The 18,442-nt window shown below is 44.3% G+C and overlaps 1 pseudogene; it reads left to right on the forward strand.

Annotated features, from left to right (window-relative positions):
- Nucleotides 1–3,193: 3,193 nt before the first annotated feature.
- LOC111956978 (serotransferrin-1-like) lies at nucleotides 3,194–17,288 on the forward strand (annotated as a pseudogene).
- The last annotated feature ends 1,154 nt before the right edge of the window (nucleotides 17,289–18,442 follow it).

The raw sequence follows: 18,442 nt of genomic DNA on the forward strand, positions 1-18,442 counted from the left end.
CGCGAGGGAGGGTATCTAATTTCATTGGTACTCAAGTTATGGCTCAGACACTATTAAGGATCGATTGAGTTAGCCTGCCCCAGACCAGGTTGGTTCTAAAAAGTTTGTTGCCTTTGAAATTTACCTGGCTAAAAGGTGAGCCACTTTCCTGGTATCGGTTATCCCGAGTTGAACTTAGCCAGATAACTTTGGTCAATTCTAACTCCTCTAACCTGATTCATAGTGTAGGACTCAGTTGCACTCACCTATCTACCAGGTAGTATGATCTAGCCCAGCGAATGGTTAGCGAGGGGGAGCTGTTACAACATAACTAATATCTATCTAGTCTAGTCAGATATTAGAGGGAGAGATAACAAGTAGTTTGGGATTGGGACCATGTACAATATCGCTAATCTAACTTTGACCCTTACTCATAGTTTGGATTTGTCTGTCACAGGGTTCATCAACTTTGCAGTAAGCTAAGAATCTTAACAGTGGGAGAGCTATCAWTCTGTTGAGTTCTGATTTGAGTCAGTAGTTCAACATGGGGTCTTGTTGCATACAACTGTCTTGAATAAATGTTGGCGTATTTGTATGGTGATTTCTAGATTCCCAGAACCAATGAATCCATTTAATTGAAACCAAATCGTCTGGAGCTTCATGAAATGGGTTTCCATGGCAGAGCAGCCGCTGACAAACATAAGATTACCATGCGCAATGCCAAGCGTCGGCTGGAGTGGTGTAAAGCTTGCCGCCATTGGACTCAAGCAGCGAAAACGCATTCTCTGGAGTGATGCATCACACTTCACCATCTGGCAGTCTGACAGACTAATCTGGGTTTGGCGGATGCCAGGAGAACGCTACCTGCCCCAATGCATAGTGCCAACTGTAAAGTTTGGTGGAGGAGGAATAATGGTCTGGGGCTGTTTTTCATGGTTCAGGCTAGRMCCCTTAGTTCTAGTGAAGGGAAGTCTTAACGCTACAGCCTACAATGACAATCTAGACGATTCTGTGCTTCCAACTTTGTGGCAACAGTTTGGGGAAGGCCCTTTCCTGTTTCAGCCTGACAATGCCCCCGTGCACAAAGCGTGGTCCAAACAGAAATGGTTTGTCGAGATCGGTGTGGAAGAACTTGACTTGCCTGCACAGAGCCCTGACCTCGACCCCATCGAACACCTTTGGGATGAATTGGAACGCTGACTGTGAGCCAGGCCTAATCACACAACATCAGTGCCCGGCCTCACTAATGCTCGTGGCTGAATGGAAGCAAGTCCCTGCAGCAATGCTCCGACATCTRGTGGAAAACCTTCCCAGAAGAGTGGAGACTGTTATAGCAGCAAAGGGGGACCAACTCCATATTATTGCCCATGATGTTCAAGGAGCAAGTGTCAACATACTTTTGGTCATGTTGTGTATATATACAGTGGGCTCTAAAATTACTGTCACCCCTGACTGGCAATGCACAAACAATACTTTAAAAAATATAAACAATATAATTGTAGAGAAACTCAGAATACCAACGTGAGAAATACTGTACTTTTAATGTTTCGATGGAATGATTTAATTAAAAATCAATGTCCTCCAAATCAAGGTTTTAAAATGAATGGCACCATTAAAGATTATTGTAAATAACATACCAAAATTAAACTCCACTTATTTAAGTTTATCTAAGTCTTAAGGAACTATATTGAGCCATTACATCACTTATTGTTTCACTAGGGTATAAAAAATAAGGTAACATGCATGCAATATCCCTTTGTCATCCAACACCATGAAGAAAACAAAAGAACTGGCAGTTCAAAAGAGACAGATGGTCGTAGACCTTCATAAATCTGGTAATGGCTACAAGAAGATCCACAAACGATTGAATATACCACTGAGCACTGTCAGGGCAATTATTTAAAAMTGTAAAAGATATGGAACAGTTGAAAACCTCATGGGCAGAGAAAGCAAATGCGTTTTGCACCCCAGGATAGGGAGGAGGATGGTGAGAGAAGCAACCACATCCCCAAGAATCACTGTGAAGGAATTGCAGGCCACAACCACAGGCTCTTTGGAAGGGTTGCCAGAAGGAAGCCCTTTCAGACCCCAAGACACAGATGCAAGCSCTTGGAGTTTGCCAAACGTCATTTAAATTATGACTGGTAGAAGGTGCTCTGGTCAGATGAGACACAAATTGAACGTTTTGGTCAGATACAGCGTCGAWACAGAGATGCATACRAGGAGAGGCAGAGGTGGTTGCACTAAGTACTAAATGAGGAGTGCCAATAATTATGAAACCTTGATTTTGGTGAAATGTATTTTGTATTAAATCGTTTTATGATTTTGGTTGGTTCCATCCTWACCTTAATCGTTAGGGGGATAAAAGTAGTCCATATTAGCTGCAAGGGGGCAATTTAGTTATACGTTCTGTGCAGGGCAATTAGAGTGATTTGCATGAAGTAGGTAGAGGTTACAAACTCCGGTTTCAGTGTTGACAACCCATGCACTACACTTGAGCAAAAGGCTAGCTTTTGGCTYGCACCTTCGGGAATCTCGTCTTTTGCTCCAGTTCTTTGCTGGCGGGACATGCAGGTGTCTCTCCATGGACTKTCATCTGCAGACAGTCCCACATTTTTCTGAGAGAGAAATGGATAGATGAACACTGTTAGGGTGAAAGGTCAATTAAATGCATCACATGTAACATGCTTTCCACAAACTCGTGACTGTATGGTGTCTATGTTATTGATATCTATTTGCCAAGAATAGCAGAAGGATATACTACAAAGCAGCATCAAGGAGACTAGCTAACTTGCCTAAATATTCTCCTATTACTTTTTTATTTTTTATTGAAAAACAAGCTGGAAATGGGCATGGCCTAATTGATTAAACAAACAAGAACTCATATTTAATTTGAGCTTTAACCAGAACATCCGTAGTTATTTCTTGTTGCTTATCAAAGTAAGCTGGCTCACTCATGATCTTGCTCTGTAGTAGACCCCTCTGGTGCCAACAGGTACGCCTTGCTGAATACACAGTATGGCTCAAATTTGCCATATCATAACATGCATACAGCACTCCCGACTTCGATCATAATATATCCTTGCTGATAAGCATATATGGTTCTGCACAGTCAGAAAGGCCTAGTTGACCACTACTGTTAGACCCTCCTCTCCCACTCTGCCTAATAGTTAACCAGTAGGATGATGCCGAAATTACCCTTCATTATTTGCACATGGACATGAGCCAAAAGTTGGTGGAGATGAAGAACAAGAAGGAAGTCAGTGAATCCTTCAGTGAAACTCAAGTTCTATATATGGTAAGGCTGTTCTCCATGTTGACCCAGAGCACCAATTAATGCTGTGAACTTGTGCAACTTGGCCCAGTAACTAACATAAGTCTTTATTGCTGGATGTGTACCAGGAGCTGTCACTGCACTCTGACACTGCTGACTCAGAGGTCACAGGGTCAACGTTCACATGATACTGTGTGTGTGTTTGTGTTTGTGTGTGTCAGAGAGCAAGAGAGTGTGTGGATGTGTGTGTCCMGCTGTGGTTATGCATTTGACCAGCCACTTGGTTCAAATCAATGGTCATGTCCTTGYCAGAATGTTTATAGTTTCCGAGTGTTCTCAGAGTGCACTGCGGACAATGTCATCCCAACCCCTGAGACACACCCATGGAAAGGTTGGCGCACAAGGTCAGTTGCAGTGCAGAGCGCATAGTGCAGTTTTGCACAATGGCCCTTCGCATTTAGGATTTAAACCCGCAAACCACAGCTCCAAATTGTAGGCTACCTACCTTGGACTAAAGAGCCCCGGAAGTCTCTAATTTCATGGTAGACATAGGGAATGGGTAAATAAACAAAGTATCTGTGGCCACTGGCCACTTTTGAATATTGAGAAGCCAGAATGGAAAGCCCTGTCTCATTTCAGGGCCCATAGGTTGCTGATCTAGGATCAGGTCCCCCCCCCTGTCCATATAATCCTAAAATGCTAAACTGATCTTATATCAGCACTCCTACTCGGAGACTCTTTATGAATACAGGGCCATACGGTGTTTTGGTGTGGGTGAGGGGGTTGTTTGTCTTTTTGGATTTTTTGGCAGCAGACTTGGAGATTCCAAAATGTCTCCACTTGCTGCTCATCCATCCCCTCCCAATACACTCCCATACTTTATTATGATAAAGATCTAGGAAATAACGGCACTTCCAGTCAGGGGAGGCTACAATAAAACTGACCCGTTGTGAAATAAKGCTTGATTTTAATGAGTAATAAGTGATTTGACGGGTGCAGGCCGAAGGCACTTCTTCCATATAAAGTCATTTTTTTGACAGAAATGAAAACGTGTCAGTTTGTAACTTTTACGAGGTTGGAGTAATAACATGTTCAACTACTTAAGACATTGGCTCGAATCTAGATTGTGTCTTTAGGTTTTGAGAAAATGAACAGCAAAGGAAGAATTTTTCACTTCTCTCATTGACTTCTCAAACCCGACCTGGTCTGTTTCGCAAGCTCTTCCGGAAGTCACACAATGATGCGCCTCTGGGTTTAGAAAATCAATGGTAGGGGTTGTTRGGGTATGGAGGGCCCAAGTATTCCGGATAGGCCGACCATTTCTTCTGTCCTCAGCTACAGCGTAGGCTGCCCCAGCTGAAGGAAAGTTGAAATGGTGTTGAAAATTTGGACCAAGAGCTGAAGACATGCAATGACTTTTGCAATAGCGCACGTGTTTCATTTATACATTTCATAGTTGACATAATCTTTTGAGGGATAGTTTCTTGGAGTTCAGCAAAAGGTTCCAATTAGCCACAGGAAGAATTATTTTCAGCACAGCACCAGTTGAGATGCTTGCTTAAAGTAAATGACAATGTGAGGCGCACATCTAGCGTTCTTTCACACTTTCTCACTCAACGTCTCTCTCTTTGTCTCTGCCAGGCAGGTGAGGCCGATGCCATCACTTGGGATGGAGGAGACGTCTACACAGTGACAGCCGGCCTCAACACTTACTACCTGCAATCATTGCAGAGGACTACGGCGAGGGTATGTATCTCAAGTCCAAGTTCAAGAATGGAAGAGACTGGGTATACAGTGGCCGTTAGCACTTCAGTTGCAGATAGGCCAATAGAAAGTTGATGATTCTGTACTTTGAATCAGATCAAATGGATTCTGGCTAAATCTGGTTTCTGATTGTTGTATTGATGTCTCCTCTCCTGCCCATTAGACTCTGACATCTGCTATTATGTTTTGGCCATGGCCAAGAATGACACTGGCTTCGGGTTCAACAACCTCTGGGGCAAGAAGTCCTGCCACACGGGGCTCTGCAAATCTGCAGGCTGGAACATTCCCATGGGCACCCTTGTGACAATGGACCAGATCAACTGGGCTRGCATCGAGGACAAACCTGTGGAGGGAGGTGAGTTTGAATGACTGAAACTTGGTTGTGTTTGATGGTCTGTAGTTGACTCCCTAAGAGTGAGGAATGTGTGTCGGATKTACTTAATACTGTATCTCTATCATTGCATGGTGTGGTTTTTCCTCTCTATGTTTGTGTGGGTCAGATTATTTGTATACATATTGGGCTTTATATATTGTCTCTATTTATATACATCGTTTGTTCGGTTGCTGTAGTTTTCATGGCCTGTCAGATATGGATAAATCAGATTGTTGTATGCAGCAAATGAATTGATGTGCTAAGTCAGTTTCTCATGTGTTTATTTGTTTTCCAGCGGTGAGCGACTGCTTCCTGGTCAGCTTCGCTCCAGGAGCCACTAAGGGTTCTWAGGGTTCATGTCCCAGCATTGCAGGGGCGTAGCCAGGCTCACCCATGCAGCTGTGTAAGAGAGACTGCTCAAGGTCTCACAAGGAACCCTACTATGACTATGCCGGGGCCTTCCAGTGAGTAGCATTCTGAAAATCTAGAACCTCCAAGCCCTACTGAACTCAGCAAGAAAAGAAACGTCCTTTCAACTGCGTTTATTTTCAGCAAACTTAACATGTGTAAATATTTGTRTGAACATAACAATATTCAACAACTGAGACAAACTGAACAAGTTCCACAGRCATGTGACTAACAGAAATGGAATAATGTGTCCCTGAACAAAGGGGGGGTCAAAATCAAAAGTAACAGTCAGTATTTGCTGTGGCCACCAGCTGCATCAAGTACTGCAGTGGACTGCACCAGATTTGCCAGTTCTTGCTGTGAGATGTTACCCCACTCTTCCACCAAGGCACCTGCAGTTCTGGACTTTCTGTGGGAATGGCCCTAGCCTCACCCTCCGATCCAACAGGTCCAGGCGTGCAAAATGGGATTGAGATCCGGGCTCTTCGCTGCCCATGGCAGAACACTGACATTTTTTGTCTTGCAGGAATCACGCACAGCTGGTGGCATTGTCATGCTGGAGGGTCATGTCAGGATGAGCCTGCAGGAAGGGTACCACATGAGGGAAGAGGATGTCTTCGCTGTAATGCACAGCGTTGAGATTGCCTGCAATGACAACAAACTCAGTCCGATGATGCTGTGACACACCACCCAGACCATTTAAAAAATATATATTTCACCTTTATTTAACCAGGTAAGCAAGTTGAGAACAAGTTCTATTTACAATTGCGACCTGGCCAAGATAAAGCAAAGCAGTTCAACACATACAACACACAGAGTTACACATGGAATAAAACAAACAAAGTCAATAATACAGTAGAAAAACAAGTCTATATACAATGTTGTGCAAATGAGGTGAGATAAGGGAGGTAAAGGCAAAAAAAGGCCATGATGGCGAAGTAAATACAATATAGCAAGTAAAACACTGGAATGGTAGATTTGCAGTGGAAGAATGTGCAAAGTAGAAATGAATAATGGGGTGCAAAGGAAAAAATAATACAGTAGGGGATGAGGTAGTTGTTTGGGCTAAATTATAGATGGGCTATGTACAGGTGCAGTAATCTGTGAGCTGCTCTGACAGCTGGTGCTTAAAGCTAGTGAGGGAGATAAGTGTTTCCAGTTTCAGAGATTTTTGTAGTTCGTTCCAGTCATTGGCAGCAGAGAACTGGAAGGAGAGGCGGCCAAAGGAAGAATTGGTTTTGGGGTGACCAGAGAGATATACCTGCTGGAGCGCGTGCTACAGGTGGGTGCTGCTATGGTGACAGCGAGCTGAGATAAGGGGGGACTTTACTAGCAGGGTCTTGTAGATGACCTGGAGCCAGTAGGTTTGGCGACGAGTATGGAGCGAGGGCCAGCCAACGAGAGCGTACAGGTCGCAGTGGTGGGTAGTATATGGGGCTTTGGTGACAAAACGGATGGCACTGTGATAGACTGCATCCAATTTATTGAGTAGGGTATTGGAGGCTATTTTGTAAATGACATCGCGAAGTCGAGGATTGGTAGGATGGTCAGTTTTACAAGGGTATGTTTGGCAGCATGAGTGAAGGATGCTTTGTTGCGGAACAGGAAGCTAATTCTAGATTTAACTTTGGATTGGAGATGTTTGATGTGAGTCTGGAAGGAGAGTTTACAGTCTAACCAGACACCTAGGTATTTGTAGTTGTCCACATATTCTAAGTCAGAGCCGTCTAGAGTAGTGATGTTGGACAGGCGGGCAGGTGCAGGCAGCGATCGGTTGAAGAGCATGCATTTAGTTTTACTTGTATTTAAGAGCAATTGGAGGCCACGGAAGGAGAGTTGAATGGCATTGAAGCTCGCCTGGAGGGTTGTTAACACAGTGTCCAAAGAAGGGCCAGAAGTATACAGAATGGTGTCATCTGCGTAGAGGTGGATCAGAGACTCACCAGCAGCAAGAGCGACATCATTGATGTATACAGAGAAGAGGTCGGTCCAAGATTGAACCCTGTGGCACCCCCATAGAGACTGCCAGAGGCCCGGACAACAGACCCTCGATTTGACACACTGAACTCTATCAGAGAAGTAGTTGGTGAACTAGGCGAGGCATCATTTGAGAACCAAGGCTGTCGAGTCTGCCGATGAGGATGTGGTGATTGACAGAGTCGAAAACCTTGGCCAGGTCAATGAATACGGCTGCACAGTATTGTTTTCTTATCGATGGCGGTTAGATATCGTTTAGGACCTTGAGCGTGGCTGAGGTGCACCCATGACCAGCTCTGAAACCAGATTGCATAGCGGAGAAGGTTATGGTGGGATTCGAAATGGTCGGTAATCTGTTTGTTGACTTGGCTTTCGAATACCTAGAAAGGAGGGTAGGATAGATATAGGTTTGTAGCAGTTTGGATCAAGAGTGTCCCCTTTGAAGAGGGGGATGACCGCAGCGGCTTTCTAATCTTTGGGTATCTCAGACGACACGAAAGAGAGGTTGAACAGGCTAGTAATAGGGGTGGCAACAATTTCAGCAGATAATTTTAGAAAGAAAGGGTCCAGATTATCTAGCTCGGCTGATTTTGTAGGGTGTCCAGATTTTTGCAGCTCTTTCAGAACATCAGCTGACTGGATTTGGGAGAAGGAGAAATGGGGAAGGCTTGGGCGAAGTAGCTGTGGGGGTGCAGTGCTGTTGACCGGGGTAGGGTAGCCAGGTGGAAAGCATGGCCAGCCGTAGAAAAATGCTTATTGAAATTCTCAATTATAGTGGATTTATCAGTGGTGACAGTGTTTCCTATCTTCAGTGCAGTGGGCAGCTGGGAGGAGGTGTTCTTATTCTCCATGGACTTTACAGTGTTCCAGAACTTTTTTGAGTTTGTGTTGCAGGAAGCAAATGTATTTCTAACTGCTGTGTATACTGTGGTTTCTAGATTCCCTGAAAAGTTGCATATCACGGGGGCTGTCGATGCTTATGCAGAACGCCATAGGATGTTTTGTGTTGGTTAAGGGCAGTCAGGTCTGGAGAGAACAAGGGCTATATCTGTTCCTGGTTCTAAATTTCTTGAATGGGCATGCTTATTTAAGATGGTGAGGAAGGCATTTAAAAAATAAAAACAGGCATCCTCTACTGACGGGATGAGATCAATATCCTTCCAGGATACCCGGCCAGGTCGTTAGAAAGGCCTGCTCGCTGAAGTGTTTCATGGAGCGTTTGACAGTGATGAGTGGAGGTTGTTTGACCGCTGACCATTACGGATGCAGGCAATGAGGCAGTGATCGCTGAGATCTTGGTTGAAAACAGCAGAGGTGTATTTAGAGGGCAAGTTGGTTAGGATGATATCTATGAGGGTGCCCGTGTTTACGGCTTTGGGGTGGTACCTGGTAGGTTCATTGATAATTTGTGTGAGATTGAGGGTAAAACCATCAAGCTTAGATTGTAGGATGGCTGGGGTGTTAAGCAAGTTCCAGTTTAGGTCGCCTAGCAGCATGAGCTCTGAAGATAGATGGGGGGCAATCAGTTCACATATGGTGTCCAGAGCACAGCTGGGGGCAGAGGGTGGTCTATAGCAGGCGGCAACGGTGAGAGACTTGTTTTTAGAGAGGTGGATTTTTAAAAGTAGAAGTTCAAATTGTTTGGGTACAGACCTGGATAGTATGACAGAACTCTGCAGGCTATCTTTGCAGTAGATTGCAACACCGCCCGCTTTGGCCGTTCTATCTTGTTTGAAAATATTGTAGTTAGGGATGAAAATTTCTGCATTTTTGGTGGTCTTCCTAAGCCAGGATTCAGACACGGCTAGAACATCCGGGTTGGCAGAGTGTGCTAAAGCAGTGAATAAAACAAACTTAGGGAGGAGGCTTCTAATGTTAACATGCATGAAACCAAGGCTATTACGGTTACAGAAGTCATCAAAAGAGAGCGCCTGGGGAATAGGAGTGGAGCTAGGCACTGCAGGGCCTGGATTCACCTCTACATCACCAGAGGAACAGAGGAGGAGTAGAATAAGGGTACGGCTAAAAGCTATGAGAATTGGTCGTCTAGAACGTCTGGAACAGAAAGTAAAAGGAGGTTTCTGGGGGCGATAAAATAGCTTCAAGGTATAATGTAAAGACAAAGGTATGGTAGGATGTGAATACAGTGGAGGTAAACCTAGGTATTGAGTGATGATGAGAGAGATATTGTCTCTAGAAACATCATTGAAACCAGGTGATGTCATCGCATGTGTGGGTGGTGGAACTGAAAGGTTGGATAAGGTATAGTGAGCAGGGCTAGAGGCTCTACAGTGAAATAAGCCAATAAACACTAACCAGAACAGCAATGGACAAGGCATATTGACATTAAGGAGAGGCATGCTTAGTCGAGTGATCATAAGGGTCCAGTGAGTAGAGGTTGGTTGGGGTCACGGCGATTCAGACAGCTAGCCGGGSCATCGGTAGCAAGCTAGCATAGGATGGAGGTCTGTTTTTAGCCACCTCGTGCGTTTCCGTCGGTAGATTAGTGGGGTTCCGTGTGGTAGAGGGGAACAATCCAATTGGCAAAATAGATATAGTTATAGTGACCCAAGAAAAAATGTCCGATAGACTTATTCAGATAGCAGCCGATAAGGCAGCTAACGATTAGCGGGCCACAGATGGGCGTTCAGGTAACGTCGYGACGGAGGAGCCAGTTGGATAACTCCCTCGGGCAGATAWCGTYGGTAGTCAGTCGTGAATGCCCGGTGGGGCTCCACATCGGCAGTAAAACGGGTCCGGATAGGTGATTGTAGCCCAGGAGTGGCTGATGGAACTCTTCAGCTGGTTAGCTCCGGAATAATTGATGTTTGCTCCGGGACCGACGTTAGCCAATAGTCACTCGGATAGCARCTAGCTAGCTGCAATATGCAGGTGTAAATGTCCAGAGCTTGCGGTAGAAATCCGGGGATATGGAGAGAAAATAGGTCCGGTATGCTCTGGTCTGAGTCGCGTTGTACAAAACTGGCGAAAGCTTTTCGAGCTAAAGGATAGCTGATGACTGCCAACCGTGGTTAGCTGAATACTAACGTTAGCCAGTGAACTGGCTAGCTTCTGGCTGGCTTCTGGCTAGCTTCTGTTGTGGATTTCAGATTTGAGGTGAATAATACTTTTTTATTTTTTATTGGTGAGGCGGGTTGTAGGAGAGTATTTTGAAGTTGAGTTTTTAGAAAGAAAAAATATATATAAAAAGATATGCGAAGAAAATATGTAAATATATACACGGGACACGACAAAACGAGGACAAAGGACGTCTGACTGCTATGCCATCTTGGAAAAATGACGGGACCCTGCACACTCCAAATCGATCCCGCTCCAGAGTACAAGCCTTGGTGTAATGCTCATTCCTTCACAAATAACGCAAATCCGACCATCACCCCTGGTGAGACAAAACCGCGACTGGTCAGTGAGAGCACTTTTTGCTAGTCCTGTCTGGTCCAGCGACGGTGGGTTTGTGCACATAGGCGAAGTTGTTGCTGTGATGTCTGGTGCGGACCTGCCTTACAACAGGCCTACAAGCCCTAGTCCAGCCTCTCTCAGCCTATTGCAGACAGTCTGAGCACTGATGGAGGGATTGTGGCGTTACTGTGTAACTCGGGAAGTTATTGCCATCCTGTACCTGTCCCGCAGGTGTGATGTTCGGATGTACCGAATCCTGTGCAGGTGTTACGTGGCTGCCACTGCCGAGGACGATCAGCTGTCCATCCTGTCTCCCTGTAGCGCTGTCTTAGGTGTCTCACAGTACCGACATTGCAATTTATTGCCCTGGCCACATCTGCAGTCCTCATGCCACCTTGCAGCATGCCTAAGGCACATTCACACAGATGAGCAGGGATCTTTCTGGGCATCTTTCTGTTGGTGTTTTTCAGAGTCAGTAGAAAGGCCTCTTTAGTGTACTAAGTTTTCATAACTGTGACCTTAATTGCCTACCGACTGTAAGCTGTTAGTGTCTTAACGACCGTTCCACAGGTGCATGTTCATTAATTGTTTATGGTTCATTGAACAAGCATGGGAAACCGTGTTTAAACCGTTTACAATGAAGATCTGTTAAGTTATTTGGATTTTTACGAATTATCTTTGAAAGACAGGGTCCTGAAAAAGGATGTTCCTTTTTTTGCTGAGTTTATGTACAACCATAACCCACATATACAGTACATGTCTGTTTTTCAACCTCCAACATATTTCAGGTCTATCCTTGTTTTGCTCTGTCCTTCCTCATTCTATCAGTACTCTCTGCCTTTCTCTACTCACCCCCGATCAGTCACTGATGAGGTACCTTTGTGTGGTCATTGATGACGTAACTGTGTCGCTCTTCCCACACCAAGCACCTGCCATTGACAAAATCATACAAAAATGTTTGAAATCAGCATGTGACCTGGATAGAGTGCTTACTCATTTTGTCCCCAGCAGGGCTTCAACCTGTCTCATCAGATGGCTACGCAGCCAAGAACCTGACGTTCAAGGACTCCCCTCAGAAACTGGTGCAGCTGCCCATGAACACCAACTCCTTCCTCTACCTGGGAGCTGAGTATATGAGCGCCTTCCGGTTCCTGCACAAAAGTGAGGCCACACACACACACACACACACACACACACACACAAACGTGTGTGCACACATACACACTTTAATGTGCATGCATACTTACACACACAAATTCTCTCTCTTGACCGTTAGCTCATTGCTACCTCCCCAACTGTTGCTTCTCAGAGCAGACAACAGGCGCTAACTCCAGGGCCATCAAGTGGTGTGCTGTGCCGAGACAGCCAAGTGTGGCACCTGGAGCATCAACAGCATCGAGAGAGAGGAGCCGTGATTGAGTGCCAGAGCGCACCCACATTAGAGGAATGCATCAGGAAGATCATGTGTWTTTGTATTTGTTATGGATCCCCATTAGCTGTTGCCAAGGCAGCAGCTACTCTTCCTGGTGTCCAGCAAAATTAAGGCAGTTTATAAAATGTTTAAAATAGTACAATACATTCACAGATTTACAACACACTGTGCCCTCAGGCCCCTACTCCACCATATAACTACAGTTCAAAATCCATGTGTATGTGTGTGTATAGTGCGTATGTTTGTGTGTGTGTGTATGCATGTGTCTGTGTCTATGTTTGTGTTGCTTCACAGTCCCCGCTGTTCCATAAGGTGTTTTTTAAAACTTTTTTAAAATCTAATTTTACTGCTTGCATCAGTTACTTGATGTGGAATAGAGTTCCATGTAGTCATGGCTCTATGTGGTACTGTGCGCTTCCCATAGTCTGTTCTGGACTTGGGGACTGTGAAGAGACCTCTTGTGGCATGTCTTGTGGGGTATGCATGGGTGTCTGAGCTGTGTGCCAGTAGTTTAGACAGACAGCTCGGTGCATTCAACTTGTTAATACCTCTCATAAATAAAAGTAGTGATGAAGGCAATCTCTCCTCCACTTTCAGCCAGGAGCGATTGACATGCRTATTATTAATATTAGCTCTCTGTGTACAKCCAAGGGTCAGTCGTGCTGCCCTGTTCTGAGCCATGGTAAGGCTCTATGGGAGAAAAGAGGGTGGGACAGGAGAAAGAGGTGTAAAAATCAGGCATGATGTGTACTTTATAGTTTACTTTCGATAATTTCCTTMCTCTCATTTTGTTTGTGTGACCCATCCAGAGGAGTAGGGGTCAATGGGAGTCAGAGGGGCGGGAGCACCCCTTAKTACCGGTGCAGAGGAAGGAACGGTGTAACGCTCGTCGTTACGTGGAAGAGAGGAGGACCAAATTGCAGCGTGGTATGTATCCATATTTATTCGAACACTGATTCAACACGAACAAAAACAATAAACAAAACGAAACCAACGACGCTACAGTCCTGAACATGTGAATCTAGAAAACAAAGAACGCAACGAACAGGAACAATCACCCACAAACAAACAGTGAGAACAGCCTACCTAAATATGGTTCCCAATCAGAGACAACGTAAAACACCTGCCTCTGATTGAGAACCAYATCAGGCTAGTTAGACAACCCTAAACCAATGAAAACACATAACATGGAATATACCCACCCAGCTCACGTCCTGACCAACTAAACAAAGACTAWACAAAGGAAATAAGGTCAGGAACGTGACAAAMGGGAGCTAGTACGCATGGGGGGAGAAAGAGAACAATGAAGACAACAATCGGAGGAACGAATGGACAAAGAAATAGAGTAATATAGAACGAAGAAACCAGAAAAGAACAGAAGAGGACATTGAGAGACAAAAACAAGAACGGAGTAAAAGATGAAGAACGTGAGTGAGTGACTCCCGAAGCTGCAAGCCAAAACCCAGCTTAGCCACAAAAGAGACTATTCAATTTGTTGATTATCGAAAGTCTTTGGTTTGAAAGTGAAGTGCTCTGAACCTAGCTAGGATTTTGTTTCCCCTTTCTTGAACCGGCCAAGTGCTTTGAACGTTAAATATTTAATTTTTACAACTTAAAAAGCAGACTCTTCCTCTTACTCTTCCACCCCACGCTACCACATAGATTGGAACCCCTCTGAACCGATCACGTATGTTTGTTTCTTTCTTCCCTTCCTTCCTTCCTTCCTTCGTCTATTTATATGTTGTTTCTCTCCTCCCCACAACGTAAGAGGCAGCTGCGATGGATAGTGGGGAGATGTTCACTGCTGGAAAATGTGGTCTGGTCTCTGCCAAGGTGGAACAGTATGACGCAGGTATCACACACACAAACAATACTTTCCTAGGTTTTCTTCTCCCTTTCTATCCCCTCYTCTGCTCTGCCTCCACTGTTTACGTGCAGCATTCCTCTTTGTCTCCYCACAGGTCTGTGCAGCTTCCCTGGTGGTAAGTACACTTGTTTAAATCTACTCCCTCACAAAACATCCACCATGCTACAGTATCRCTAAGGTAACATAGTATAAAGTATTAATATACAATTTTAGTACTGCTGTCTTAAACCTCTTCCCTTTGTGTCTGTGTGTCCCCTCAGAGGTGTCATCGTACAATGTGGTGGCGGTACTGAGGAAGGACTCTGGATGTGTTTTGTTACATCCCTTACCCAGCTCAACTGTTACCTTCTCAAAATGTTCAACGGCTTCTCCTGTCAGTGCTCACTACCTGTATATCGATGGGCGGTGGTGGACAGAACCCCTAGATAACGTTATAGATCTGAAAACTCAGCTCACACAGAACTGGTTGGGGTATTCATTCAGACACGCACCTCTTTCACACCGGAGATAGTCCCCTGACAGCTCTCATTCACTCAGTAGTTAATAGTAATAATATCTCTTATCTAAATCCTCTTATTATCCACATTTCAAATCAGCTTAACACGTCCTTTCCACACTCACACAGCTCTCACATCCACATTCACTTAGTACTATTCCCAAACGCACTCAGTCATCTCCCTTATTACTATCTCTGTGCATCTTCAACGATTCTCGTCGTTACTTGCTATACATATAAAATATCACGTGCTCAATAACACCTTGTGCTATTTGTAGTGGCTGCAGACCACGTAGACACTTCAATAATGGCCTACAGACAGCTGTCAGCAGGGCTTTCCATGGTACTGTTACTCGCCSTCGCTCTAGTCTTCTCACCATAAGACTAGTGAATAGCCTTCTCATAAGACTATGGGTACCWTTTTATTGTTCAGTTTAGTTGGTTTTATGATATACAGTACCAGTCAAAAGTTTGGACACACCTACTCCTTCAAGGGTTTTTCTTTATCTTTACTATTTTCTACATTGTAGCATAATAGCATATTAATATTTTAGATTCTTCAAAGCAGCCACCCTTTGCCTTGATGAAAGCTTTGCACACTCTTGGCATTTTCTCAACCAGYTTCWTGAAGAATTATTTTCCAACAGTTTGAAAKAGTTCCCACATATGCTGGGCACTTRTTGACTGCTTTTCCTTTACTCTGCGGTCCAACCCATCCCAAACCATCTCAATTGGGTTGAGGTCGGGTGATTGTGGAGGCCAGGTCATCTGATGCAGCACTCCATCACTCTCCTTCTTGGTCAAATAGCCCTTACACAGCCTGGAGGTGTGTTGGGTCATTGTTCTGTTGAAAAACAAATGATAATCCAACTAAGCACAAACCAGATGGGATGGCGTATCGCTGCAGAATGCTGTGGTAGCCATGCTGGTTAAGTGTGCCTTGAATTCTAAATAAATCACTGACAGTGTCACCACTAAAGCACCCCCAACTTCATGCTTCACGGTGGGAACCACACATGCGGAGATCATCCGTTCACCTACTCTGCGTCTCACAAAGATACGGCGGTTGGAACCAAAAATCTCAAATTTGGACTCATCAGACCAAAGGACAGATTTCCACCGGTCTAATGTCCATTGCTCGTGTTTCTTGGCCCAAGCAAGTCTCTTCTTATTGGTGTCCTTTAGTAGTGGTTTCTTTGCAGCAATTTGACCATGAAGGCCTGATTCACACAGTCTCTTCTGAACAGTTGATGTTGAGATGTGTCTGTTACTTGAACTCTGAAGCATTTATTTGGGCTGCAATTTCTGAGGCTGGTAACTCTAATGAACTTATCCTCTGCAGCAGAGGTAACTCTAGGTCTTAATTTCCTGTGGCGGTCCTCATGAGAGCCAGTTTCATCATAGTGCTTGGTTTTTTTTGAGACTGCATTTGAAGAAACTTTCAAAGTTCCTGAAATTTTCCACATTAAATGACCTTCATGTCTTGAAGTAATGGACTTATTTCTCTTTGCTTATTTGAGCTGTTCTTACCAAATAGAGCCATTTTCTGTATACCATCCCTACCTTGTCACAACACAACTGATTGGCTYAAACGCAATGAGGAAAGAAATTATACAAATTAACTTTTAACAGGCACACCTGTTAATTGAAATGGTTTCCAKGTGACTACCTCATGAAGCTGGGTGAGAGAATGCCAAGAGTGTGCAAAGCTGTCATCAAGGCAAAGGGTGGCTGTAACGTAGACACTGGGGGTCAAGAAGCAGGTGGTACGTTTAATATAACAAATACAACGTAGGAGTAAAGTCTAGACATGAACAACAGAAAAATGACTGCCTGGGGAAGAAACCTAAGGGAGTGTAAGATAAAGGGAAGGTAATGGAGACCAGGTGTGCTTAATGATGAAGCGCAGGTGCGCGGAATGATGAACGACAGGTGCGCAGAATGATGAACGACAGGTGCGCAGAATGATTGTTCCCAGGACCGGTGGTTAGTAAACCAGCGACTTCAAACGCTGGAGGGAAGGAGCGGGAGTACACATGACAGTGACTGCTTTGAAGAATCTCAAATATATTTTGGTTCGTTTAACATGTTTTTGGTCACTGCATGATTTCATAGTTGTCTTCACTATTATTCCACAATAGTCAAAATAAATAAAAACCCTGGAATAAGTAGGTGTCAACTTGACTGGTACTGTATATTTATCAAGTAATAGATTTTGTTTGTCAGATACGGTAGCCAGCTATGGTTTCTCAATATTAATGTTAATTTAGTCTATTGCCATGATTCATTTAATTTTATACACATGTGACCAAATAAATAAACTCATAACAAAATGCACATTTAAAGATACCCTGACTAGGGACGCTTCTACATTAATGTCGTAATAATTTTTTACCTTGGTTTCATCTGGCTGTGAACACATTGGACAATATTGCATACAGAGTCATTGTGCCTTGGATGTTTTTCAACTACTGCCAACCTCACTTGAATTTACTCTTTTGGAATCTCCCGTGACCCATTGTAACACTTGACACCCATCCAACTTTCCACTGGCCTGTACTGGAAACTACATCMCCTCTAAGGTTCTTCTCTCCTGGCTATCATACTGGTTATACAGCCTCTGCTGCGTTGCTGTTTTGATGGGCCCCTGCATTTCATCGCATTGAGTATGTCACCGCCCTCTCCTTGCTGTTATGCTGGTGAGTTTTGTGCCTTGGTTGAGTTTGTGTGTCCTAGTGCTGGCTGGATTCTAGTCTGTGGTTTTGTTCTGCCTTGCTGCCTATAACTGTGGTGAGCCTACAAACTGTGTGATTCAATCTAACTATCACACTGTGCATTGATTGACTTGTCTGATTCCTCACCAACATATTTTATTTGCGTGGATTTTAACAGAAAAAGAAAATGCTGTCTACCAATTTCCACCATAATGTCACGTTGTATAATGATCGGAGACAGGCGCAGGAATATTCAATMGTTTTTTTTTATTACTCCACCCAAAAATACAACATGCCATGGAAAAGGCATGGGGACGAATCCCAAAACAAACACGTACAGTATATATAATACACAGGAATGTAACCCAAAGAAAAGCGAGGTTTAAACCTCTAATAATTACACGGGACGAGACCCGTAATAACGAGTACACAATACACGCAGTACGAAAGCCGAAACAAAGCACAGGTACTCACAAGACCAACGGACATAGGAACAATAACCGACAAGGACAATGGGGAACAGAGGGTACATACATAACATACTAATCAGGGGAGAAYGGGAATCAGGTGTGCGTAATGAGACAAGACAGCCCGGGGGTAGTGGTAATGAATCCAGCTCAGTGACGCCTAGAAAGCCGGTGAAGTAGACCTCCGGAGATGGTGMATGGAATGAGCAACAGTACGAGGATCTGTGACACATAAGGGGAAACTGTCTTTTTCCAGATTGGCAGCAATCAGATT

This window comes from Salvelinus sp. IW2-2015, linkage group LG32 (assembly GCF_002910315.2).
Source record: "Salvelinus sp. IW2-2015 linkage group LG32, ASM291031v2, whole genome shotgun sequence".
In the NCBI taxonomy this organism is placed as follows: Eukaryota; Metazoa; Chordata; class Actinopteri; order Salmoniformes; family Salmonidae; genus Salvelinus; species Salvelinus sp. IW2-2015.